Consider the following 12,808-nt stretch of genomic DNA (forward strand, 5'->3'; position numbering starts at 1 on the left):
TGTTAATACAAAATATATACATTATTCAAGAAATCAAAATGATATCTGTTAAAACCCTAGACATTCGATTTCTGAGTCACTTTCGTTCCACTTGTAAAACATGCATATTTAATCTCTGTACTTTTACAGTTTTGTGTCGCACCTGTTAGGGTATCTTTTACAACACGATGCGGTCGCCATTTTGCGCTGTTTCTTCAGTAGACACGGAAGTCGGAATAAAAGTAAAAGAGAAAATGGTAATAATTAGAAACAATTGGACACACACACACACACACACACACACACACACACACACACACACACACACACATATATATATATATATATCAGAGCAATAGGAATGAAAGTTTTACCCAATAAAAGCGAGTGTAAACTTAAAACTAATATATATTATATAAATATTATATACTAGCCGCCGTGTCGCGTCGGCACAGGCAATGTCGAGTCAAACGCAAAATCGAGTACACTCAACATCAAGTACACTCAACATCGTCTTACCATCAACGCTTACTCTGTGAACTCGTAGTATGGGAAATTCCCATATGAAAAAAACAAAACAAAAAGAAAATCACTAAAAAAAAAAAAAAATACCCAAACTAAGTATAAGGATAATGAGTAAACGTTGGACAAAATGATGGTTAAAATTATTACGAACTTGCCAGGATTCGAACCTGGAATCTTCTGATCCGTAGTCAGACGCGTTATCCATTGCGCCACAAGTCCTGTTCGTAAGCCGAACGATTTTACTGCAACTGTATACAGACAGTGCTAAATTACATTGACATGGGCAAGTAACTTTTCCAACAATTCCACAACACGGACCAAAAACCCTTATTTCGGCCTTTGTGTAACTCGCCATTGTTCGTTACGAACCATATATAGATAAGGACAATCTAGGGACTCACACCTTTCAGTTCGGTGCATCCGTTCGAAAGTTTTATTGGTATATATACACACACATAAATGAATAAATAAATAAATAAATAAACATTTAGAATTTTATTAATAGTATAGATTAATCCCAACCAATATAATAAACCAAAAAATATAATAAATATTATATATTAATGCCGACCAAATAAAAAAGCTCGACTCAAACACAATAGGGCTTGTCATAAGGAAAAGAAATCAAGGCCGTAAATTAAAATTTACAAGTAAATTTATTATTTGACAGAATACTTCAAAAACGATTTATAAGAACTCCTTATTCCGCGGAGTTTCAAAAATGTTATTCTTCTCTTCAGAGAAAAGAAAGATATTAGCAAATTACTGGTATAGCCGAGGTAAGAATTTGCTGGTTATGGCATTAAATGAATTTTATGATGGTTAGTCAGAAAATAAGAATTTGCTGGTTATGGCATTAAATGAATTTTATGATGGTTAGTCAGAAAATGCCAAAAAAAAAAAAAATAAATAAATAAATAAAATAAATAAATAAATAAATAAATAAAAATAAAATAAAATAAAAATGTTCATGTCGGTTAAAACATGTGAAAAAGGGGAAAATATAAACCGAATATAGAAGGTCCAGAATTTCTGAAGACTCACTCGATGGTAAATCCAAGGAGCGTAGAAAGTTTTTTTTTTTTTTTTTAAACAAATAGTCAGAATTTCGATGTCAGCGGAAACACGCAAGTAAATTGTAGAGTGAAAAACAAGCCGGTTGGAAAAGAAAATCAACGTAACTTAAAGGAATATAATATCTTTCTTTCCTCTAAAGAGAAGAATAGCATTCTTTGAAACTCCGCGGAAGAAGGATTTCTTGAAAATTTATTTTGGAGTATTATGTCGAACAATAAATTTCCTTGTAAATTTTAATTTACGGTCTTGATTTCTTTACCTTATCTAATAATGTCGTCTGCCTGTCTGTCTCCATATTTTCAAACTCTGTCTCCTCCGAAACTAAAAGTCGCAGAGTGGCGTTAGGGACCCAAAATGATTGGATTTTTTTACGGATCGTTCTTTTATATGTCTGTAGCCGGTTAAAATAGTTTTAAGGTGTCAAAATTGAAAAAAAAAAAAAAAATCGTTATAAATTTTGTACATTCATCTAAGTTTTTTTTTTTAATTTTTAATCAGTTCATATGCGTGTCATGTTGGTACAGTGGTAATGGAACCAGCTTTGTAATGCTTCGGTTTCGATTCTAGCTAATGCCACCGAAATTTTTTTTTTTTGTATTTGAAATGACGACTCTATAATAATATATACAAAATCTGGACAAATTAAAATATCATATTATGGGTATTTTACGCCCGAGCAAAGTCGTGCCATCTCGCTAGTATGTATGTATGCATGTATGTATATGTCAGGTCATGTCATATGCTACTGGTACCATGGTAATATGTCAGGTCATGTCATATGCTACTGGTACCATGTAACCCAGTACTACCTGCCTCATGGTCGGGTCACCGGCGACTAAACTGGTTCCCTCACCAGACTTGTTTGGTGAGGAGGGTTGCTAGTCTCCCTGAAGAATTAAAAACCTTCCAAAGGGCGAATGAACTCTTTTTCTGGGTCAACGGCCAACTAGCACCGTGTATATTTGTGTGTGTGTATATGTGTATTGGGGTAGAGAGGGCTCCCGTAAGCCGTGGTGAAGGCAACCTTTCTAGGAGAAGCAAATCTCTGATTTAAAAAACCATAAAGCGGAAGACCAGTACCCGCATTAAGCTGGTCTGCAGTTTAATTTGTTGCTGGCTATCTTGCTCTTGTTTGTTGCTGGATCTCAACATTTTGAACCGAGAGAGAGACTTAGTTGTCGTACAAAGCTAAGACTCTGTAACATCATATTTGTATAGATACTCCCTCAGACATTTGGGCTCATGAATTTTAAATGTCTGAGGGAGTGGGACTCGTCTGACAAGACGTTGCAATCATCATGTATATATATATATATATATATATATATATATATGTGTGTGTGTGTGTGTGTGTGTGTGCATAAGGAATAATCATATTGCCACATCAGTTATCGTCAGTTTAACAAAGTTGAGCAATGTGACAAACTGAAAAGGCAGTTCTTCAGAGTAGTTGTAGATTCTGTTCTTGTTTACGGTGCTACAACCTAGATACTCAGCAAAAGATTATAAAGAAAGCTAGACGGAATGTACACCCGTATGCTACGAACAATATTAAATATCTCTTGGCAAGATCATCCTACGAAGTAACAACTTTATGGCAACCTACCTGCCATATTTTCTACCATCAGGGAGTGACGTTTACGATTTGCCGGTTGCTGCCAAAGGTGCAAGCGGACATCATATATATATATATATATATATATATATATATATATATATATATATATATATATATATATATATATATATATTATAAAAATCTTGATATTGAAAATTTATTCTAATTTTCCAAAAACTTTATAAACCTGTAAGGAAGGTATACAAAATTTTAATTATTCGACAAGGAGTACAAATAAAACAAGAAAAACCGTATTCCATGGAGTTTCGAAGAATGCAATTCTTCTCATCAAAGGAAAGTGGTTGGCAAAATATACAATAAATTTTGCAGGTTAATGCCTCACAGGAAACAAACAATATGAGATTTATCATATTTGCATCAAAAAAGTAATTTAACGATTATATATATATATATATATATATATATATATATATATATATATAACTGTGGAAATATATTTCATTTCCTTATAATATATACGAATCCTTTTTTAAGAAGCTTAATGCAATTACAGAACAACATAGTGATTGAATGACAAAAGTCTATATTCGAAAGTTCATGTTGTTGACCATCTTATAATTTATTCCTTTAATTCAGTTGACATTTACAATTCTTGACAGTATCTGTTTCGTAGCGCAATTTTACAATTCTTGACAGTAGCGCAAAATCAATTGGTAGCGCAAAATCAATCAGTAAATTATTATATCAATTAGTGAATCTATTTTGCCCTTAATTCATCAGAAGAAATAGCAACAATCAATCCGTCAAAAGGAAAAACACACTTTATTTTCTTTTGACGGATTGATTGTTGCTATTTCTTCTGATGAGTTAAGGGTAAAATAGATTCACTAATTGATATAATAAGTGATTGATTTTGCGCTACGAAACAGATACTGTCAAGAATTGTATAAGTCAACTGAATTAAAGGAATAAATTATAAGATGGTAAACATCATGAAGCCTGAAATATAGACTTTTGTCATTCATTCACTATATATATATATATATATATATATATATATATATATATATATATATATATTAAAGCCTGAAGCTATAATATGACAATTAAGCTCTGCAGAGGCATCAGCGTTTCATCCTTGTAAAGAATCGTCATGTTTGACGATACTATAGCAACCGTCATTACAGGCAGCAGGGACACTTCGGGTTACTGATTTGAATCTTTAGTTTATAAGCTTAGCCCTAATTGGGTCAAACATTCGAACTTGGAACGCTCGGGTTGCCAGTTTATGCGTTTAACCACCGCCACCCATCCAGCGAGTTTGTCGTTTAACTACCGCCACCCATCCAGCGAGTTTGTCGTTTAACTACCGCCACCCATCCAGCGAGTTTGTCGTTTAACTACCGCCACCCATCCAGCGAGTTTGTAGAGTAAGTCAAACCAAGTCGGTAGCTGAATTCTTGATGCTCTGCCAGGGCTATCGAGAGCATTTTTTATCCTGACGCCATCACTAGATCGAGTACCTACCACAACTTTACTTCGAGAAAAGGATAGACCGCGTCAGTTTCTCAACCTGGTACCTCGCGTTACATACAGCGCCTCCTCACTCGGTCAGATGTAATTCTATAAATGTTGATAATACGACTGACTTTTCTTTATATATTATATATATATACTATTTAGTTTATGCAATTAAGTAACTGATATATATATATTCAAAAGCGAAGAAGTAAAGAAAATACCAAGTTATTTTAAGTTATTTGGTCAACTGACATGTTTGTCCTTTCGATTTTGGTTTAAACTAAATTAAATAAATAAATAAATGAAAAAGGTGAAAATGGATAAATTAGTCGAGTATGTTTTGACGGAGTGCACTTGAATTTAGAAAGAGAAACAAAGAAATTACCGTTTTTTTTTTGTTCGTTTCTATTCTTTTTCATCTTTCCTGACCAGCGACTGAAAAATCAAACCACACACACACACACACACACACACACACACACACACACACACACACACACACACACACACACACACACACACACACATTTAAAACAAAATAAATAAATAAAGATTAAAATCTAAATATACAAACGAAAGAACCGCAAACTTAAATAAATTACGCATTATCAAAAACAAAAAACAAAAACAAACAAAAAAAAAAACGGAAACGGCGACGTTCTCAAAAGAAAATGTCGATGCTACGTGACAAGGCATCGTCCGTTTATAGACAGTTCAAATTGGCAGACTAGAAACACGTACACAGAGAATTACACACGCACACATCCGTATTCTCTCACGCACACACTCTTCCCTTTTTCATCTCTTACTCTCATTCTCTCTTGTGCACTCATATGAATAAGCATCCAAATAATTGTGTGGGAAATGTTATTTGCATTTACGTCATACAGACATTCAAAAGAACAGAAAATGCACACATACACACAGACATATAGATAAACCCTCTCACATACACACGCATGTACACACGTATATACGTACATGTGTATGTGTGTTCTCAGAAAATAAAAAAAATGAAATATTAGTCTTTTGCATGATAATCTGTATGTGATTTTTATCTACAATAAATAAAAAAATAATAATAAAAAAAAAACAAGATGGAAGAAAGACAAAGCACGGCGTATAAACTTTGCGATTTATTCTTCTATTTTATTATTTTTTTCACACGCACGCACGCACACACACACACACACACACACACACACACACACACACACATACACACACACACACACACACACACACACACACACACACACACACACATATGGTAATCGAGCCTCACAGAATTTTATGTGTTTCATCCTCGTAGGGACCCTCAGGCAATTTGTAAAACATATTGATGTTAGTTTCCCTCTGATAGTCTCCAGAGTTATCATAGAATGCGCCGAGAAACACAGAACTTCCCAGGTTAGTGCCTCACTAAGTGTATGACTATGTTTGTTCTCCTTCAACTTTATTATGGCATCATCCTTGGTCAGAATTTCCAGAAACTGCACAACAGTGTGACCATGAATTATGACGAAAAATTACCAAAACTTATTGAGTGCAGGCTGAAATTGAGTCGCTTCGTTTGTTTATGTCAATGACTAGTTTGAACCTTAAAAGGTTTTATGATGACAGTGATTTGATATGTCATCACGAAGTGATGAATTGTATTGCTGTTGTTATTTATTGTTTAAACATTGGGAGAGATGGACTCTTATTCTTGGTTAAGACACGCATTTAGGAGAAGGAAAACTATGATGTAAAACCTGAGGTTCATTGTCTGCTTTGTCTGTGACAATTATTTGCACCGATCGAGTTTATCAATGGTTCCAAAAAGTGTCAATAGTTTTACACAAGATTTCACCGCTCTGATCATGCTTTTGTGTTGGCTTCCCACAAATTATGATTCGTTTATTACGTACTATTTTCTTGAAACGATGTCCATTGCAAGAGAGCGAAAGTGACAAAGACAGTGAGAAAACTTTAAAAAAAAATAATAAAATATAATTTTTATTATTTTTATGCAATAAACTAGTCCGTTTATTGTTTCTCTGTATTAGAATTAAAAAAAAATCGCTTAAATAATTACATAATCCCTGCATAAGTTGAACAAGAAATTTATTTTAAAAGACAAAAAAATAAATAAGACAAAAAATAAATAAGACAATGCATATAAGTCCATATGCGATAAAAAACAACAACTTTTTAACATCAATAACAAGAAACTACTCACAGTTTGAGCTTTTTACTTAAGAAAAAAAAACAGTTCTGGATCAATGCAGCGAACATTAGTGTATTTTCTTTGCTCTTTCTTTTCTCTTTTTCTTTTAAGAATCAGACGACATTTTTTGTTAGGATAAAGATTTTTTTTGGGCTTTAAAACAAAACTTTACAAAAAGGATGCAGACAATTTCTTTTATAAAAGAGTTTTTTTTCATTTTCCTCTTTAAATTTGATGGAAAGTCTATTGAAAATAGTTCTTTTGGGTTATTTTTTCTTCTTTTCTGAAATCTTTCCAAACTGAGGAAATTCTATGAAAAAACAATTCAGAGGCGCCCTTTTCTCGGGAAAAATTTGTTAAGAATCTGAAGGGGAAAAATGCTGAAAAACAAAGCCTAAATAGCTAAGTATAACCTTTAATATTCTTTTTCTTTATATTTCTATTATGAATTAAAATTCATTTGAGTTCCAGAAACCCTTCATTAACTTTCTTTTTAGAGAATACTCTGAAACAATCTTCTTGTTTCATTCTCTTAAATTCTTTTTTATTTTTATTATTTTTATTATTCATCTTTACATTAAATAATTAATATTCTTTTTAACAATTTAGTCATACAGACTACAAAATTTTCGGATCTCTAACCGAAAAATAAATAGTTACCTCTAGGAACCTCCATTCAAAGTTTACTGAAAATATTTTTAATATTTTGGATTTCTTCCAAAATATTTTAAAACAAATATTGCAATTCTTCTTAATATTTTGAATCTGTCAAAATATTTCATTCTTTACCTAGGTCATCTTCTCGGTAGAAAGTTTTTCTTTACGAAAGGATATAATAGCCCAAATGAATCAATTTTGAGATCAATCGTCTCGACTTGTTACAATATTTTATAAAGATTTGAACGAAAAAGCATTTTAAAAGGGATAGAAATGTTTATCCGGAGACTAGGAAATAGCCGAACTGAACCACTCGGAAATATGTTCCAATCTGATTATATTTGATAATTTTACTAAACAAGAAAACTTCGGTATTTCTTTGTTTACATCATGTGATCCAAAACAGCCAATCAGAAGGCCCCAAAAGAACGATTTCAATAAAACCGCCCAAAATTCACACATCTCGAAAAAAAATCTTAAATCTGTTTAAAAGTAAGTTTTACAAACTTTTCTTTTTTTGCTGAGCCCTTCTGTTTTAAATGGGATAATCTATTTCAAATAAATTCTGAAGATATCAAAATATTCAAGTATTAAAAAAAATAAACAAAGAAAAAAAAACAAAAACAAAAAAACAAACAGAAAAAAACAGCAAAGTTGGTATATAATAAAAAAAAAACTGCAAATATTAATCAAAGTGACCCTTCGAGGGTATTTTAAATGTAATAAACCATTTGTTAATTTTTTTTATTTAAAACAAATTCTGAAAATAGACAACGGATATTACCGGAAGTCTTTAATTGAAGCTCTATATAGTGTCAGATCATTGCGTGATGGCCGTTTCAAGCACAAACCCGTGAGCAGTTGTGCTATCCGTGTATAGGTGATAAAGAAGTCCTATTCAGGTTTAGCATTACTTTCTCATGACGGGACGATAAAATGAGCCCTAACCATTGCTTGCTTATCTCAAAACTTGACAGCTCGTTGAAACTCTTTGGTTACTCAGTTACGCGATCAAAACAATAAACTATATCAAAGTAATCGCAAAAAGAAGTTTCGTTTTGGATTCTCAAATGTTCGCACTCTCCAGCACAATGATTCTGCACCAGAACGAAAAAAAAAAAAAAAAAAAAAAAAAAACGGTTCTTATGTCGCTTGAGTTGAAGAAATACAACCGTTATATGTGAAACGCACATTGATTACAAACACAGAGAAGAAGAAGGTGGGTATGACTTCTTCTGGACTGGCAAGAGTGAAAACGAACATCAGTGTATGCTTTGTTATCAAGTCATGTTTTTCTAATACACTTTCTCCTTAACCTGAAACTATGATATATCTGATTAAGTGATAACGCTGACCTTAGAATTAGAGTGCAACATTAGAATGACCTTGATCAGTTGCTTTGCTTTCACACTGGATAGTCCAGAACAGGCGAAAGATGACTTTTAAATCTCCTTCGTGATGTAATTTTCAAAGTTCGTCATGAACTGATTCTTGCAGGATGCAGGAGATTTCAATGCCTGTGTTGACAATGATCACTGGTATTGGACAAGTGTTCTGGGTTAGTGTGGTATAGGTCGGAAAAATTCTAATGGTCTCTGACTACTTATGATCTTATGGGAATTTTATTTACATCATCAACGCTCTGATCCCCATCTGGCATCAATTGAAATGGATGGCTCTCGGCTAGGAGAAACCCCATGTTTTGACAAGCTTCTAGGCTTGACCTTCACTCCTGATCTGAAATGGAACACGTACATCAAGTCTGTTGCCAAGGTCGCTGGAAAGATGATGGGATCCTTCTACCGCTCCAGAAGATATCTCACTACTGATGCAATTCTCTATCTATATAAAAGCCAAGTACGTCCAAGGATGGAATATTGCTGCCATATCTTGGCAGGAGCTGCTAAAAACAGCCTATCCTGCCTTGACAGAGTACAAAATAGACTTCGTAGCCTAGTGGGGGATGACCTTTTCTCTTCTCTGCAACCTTTATCCCACAGAAGAGACGTTGCAAGCCTATCCTTGTTTTATCGTTATTTCCATGGCAGGTGCTCGTCTGAACTCCAACCTCTGGTCCCCCCCCCTCGCCAATCTTTTACAAAAAACACCCGTCTAGCTGAATCCACTGTCAAAAACTTTTCCCACTCTTTATCTATGCCTAAATCAAAACACAGATTCCATGAACAAAGCTTCTTTCTTAGAACTGAACGCCTGTGAAACTCTGTTCCGTCTGCCTGCTTCCCTCCTGATTACAACTTGGATGTCTTCAAGTCCAACGTAAACAAATTCCTGATGAACCGCCCCCTTAAGTAGACACTCTAAATATCCACACCAACGTACTGTACTTACAATAACCCTTATCCCTGAGTGGCTTCCGAGCCTTGATAAGTGGTGACCACCTTGTAAAAAAAAAGTATTACCAATATTTTCTTTTCAAAATCCAACCGCCTCAATACCACGTACTGTAATATAAATTCTAGTATAAAATGTACTCTATTCCATTTATATCGTTTTATATATTGGCAACACCGATTCTTTTGGTTTATCTCAGCTGACTAGTTTAAACCTGATGATGTTTTATGATGATAGTGTTAGATATGTTGTTGCAAGATGATAAATGGTATTACTGTTGTTATTTATTGATATGTTTTTTTTAATGTGATGTAATTGCGTGTTTATTTAGAATTGGTGGTTTGGCAATGCAGCTAACATTTATTTTATTGTTTCTATTGCATAGGTGTGTGTGGAGGTAATTTACCTGATTAAGGCCTAGTCATGGATTATAGTTTTCTTAACACAACAGATGCATCCCAGTTCGAAAGACTGATATAATCGAATTTGTCATAACCAAATAGCGAAACAGGAAGGATTTTCATATCCAACGCTATTTTCATACAACCGGCTATCTTTCTGAACATGCTCTTACCCGAAGTAGGTTAATCTAATTTAATGTACAAAAGCGAAAGATTACGACATCAACCATTCCTAAACGCATCAACCTCTTTATTTCTGTAGTCGAATTAAAACCAAACTGATGTCTCTGACAAACTTGAAGCTGTATTTGCATCTGTAAACATCACTGATGATGTTGAATTCTCCTGGAAGTCTTTGTCACACACACTGTGCATCTATGGAAGTCCTTGAACTACTGAGTAGCAAACATCAGGACTGGTTTGATGACAATGTTTAACAGCTGGTGGACCAAATGCACTCATCTCACGAAGTTTGGATCGCGTGTAAGAACTCATCTGCTGTCTTATAAGGAATATAAGAGTCACCCATCTACTAGTTGACCAGTTGTGTACAAATTCCAAGAGCGATAGGAGCTTTACATCATATCTGAAAGTGACACAATGTTCAACGAGCGAGATTGGAAATGCGCCGCTGTACAACTTATGCTCTCTACCGATCCAAGGACCATTGTCAGCACCCTGAAAATGCAAATTCAGATAGTTCAACGCTTGAGGGCACATATCAACGAAGTTTCCATCCACGGTCATGGTCTTCAAGTGAGGGTCACATCATGCTACCTCACATCTTCGAAGTCGGCTTGATAGTCAACATCAAAGTGTACCTGAATGTGTTAAAGAGTATGGTAATCCCTTGGTTCAATCAGGTGACAGCTGGCAGACCCTGGGTGTGGCAGCAGGACTCGGCGCCGGCCCACCAGTCCAAAGACCTAGGTTTGGCTTCAGAAGGAGTGATATGACTTTGTACCCTTCTCTCACTACTCTCATCCTCCCTCGACCTGAACCCGCTGGATTACTTTGGTCATACGTCGAGAACATCACCAACATGACCTCCCACAACAATAAAGCCAGAGTGATCGCTGCTATCAGCCGAATATTCGCCGAGCTCCCGCCGGCGCTCGTGGAAAAGGCATGTCATAATCCCAGACCCTATCGAGGTTGTGATTGAGGCTGAAGGCGGCTACATTGAATAGATGTCAGCTCTTCTACATAATAAAGTTAGTTGAATTGATTTTTTCAATAAAAGTTTTAAAATAAAGCTGTAATGTTGTTTTCTTTAGGGCGACAACTTTATCGTTACACACTGTAGTTAAAATAAGCATTTTCCATCATGTTCGTTACACACACACACACACACACACACACACACACACACACACACACACATATATATATATATATATATATATATATATATATATATATATATATATATCTTGTTGGAATTGACACGTTCCTTCCTCATCGTCAGTTTATAACCAAACCTCATTCTCCTCCCTGGTTTTCATTTGTTTGTGCTTCTGTCATTTCCCATCGTAATCATTACTTCAATCACTATCGTAGTGATAGTTCTGAGGCTTCTAGACAATCCTACAGAAGAGCTAGCAATGCCTGCAAGAGAACAATTTCTGAGGCTGTCTAGCTACTCTAAAGGATTCGTGACTCTATCTCATCTCAAAAGGTCGGCACTGGTGATTTTGGAGAATCTATAATAGTGTTATTAATAGTGGCAAGTCTGCTATTCCTCTTCTTTTTAATGGTCTCTAGGCACATTTCATCTTCTAAGGATAAGGCTGATCTCTTTGTTCGTCTTTTTGCTGAAAAATTTTCTAGCGATGATTCTGATGCTGTTCTTCGGGATTTGCCTTTGAAAACTGATCTGACGCTTGATTCTATAATTATCACTCTGAAAATAGTTGTTAGAATTTTTGCTGGTCTAAACCAATCTAAGGTTTCCAGCTCTGATTTGATTCCTGTTGTTGTTCTCAAACATTGCGCGCCTGAAATTTCTTCTATCCTTGAGAAATTATTAAATCTCTGTTTGTCTCAGTCGTGTTTCCTTTCTTGTTGGAAGGAATCTTTTGTTAATTTATTTATTGCGGACACGTATCTTCATCTTTTTAGTTGTTGCTTCACGACGTTTCGGCCAACTATTCCTCTGGCCTTCGTCAGATGGTAACCGCGACGGGGTAGGAACTCCGAATCTCCTAACTGCATCCTTCGTGGCCCATGGCACAGTGGATAGAGACATTGAATCTCTACGGTTCCAGGTGAGAATTGTCTGAAGATAGCGGTTCAATCCTACCCAAAGCCGGTCAGAGGCTTACTTAGCCAAAAACGTGATGAGACGACAACTATGGATGGCAATAATTGCTAGGAATGCCGTGAAACAACAACTAATAAAGATGAGGATAATAGTCCGCAATAAATAAATGAATAAATAATATTCATCTCAATAATGAATTCCAAATAAATAATATATATGAATCCTCTGTTGTTTCTATCTTTAAA

General features: G+C 34.8%; 1 non-coding gene across 1 annotated transcript; it reads right to left on the reverse strand.

Moving 5' to 3' along the window:
- Positions 1–650: 650 nt before the first annotated feature.
- On the reverse strand, positions 651–723 carry Trnar-acg (transfer RNA arginine (anticodon ACG)). Its single transcript has one exon. It is a non-coding gene; the product is annotated as a tRNA-Arg (tRNA).
- Between the last annotated feature and the right edge of the window lie 12,085 nt (positions 724–12,808).

The sequence above is a fragment of the Euprymna scolopes genome, chromosome 1, assembly GCF_053919585.1.
Source record: "Euprymna scolopes isolate OS-2025 chromosome 1, ASM5391958v1, whole genome shotgun sequence".
In the NCBI taxonomy this organism is placed as follows: domain Eukaryota; kingdom Metazoa; phylum Mollusca; class Cephalopoda; order Sepiida; family Sepiolidae; genus Euprymna; species Euprymna scolopes.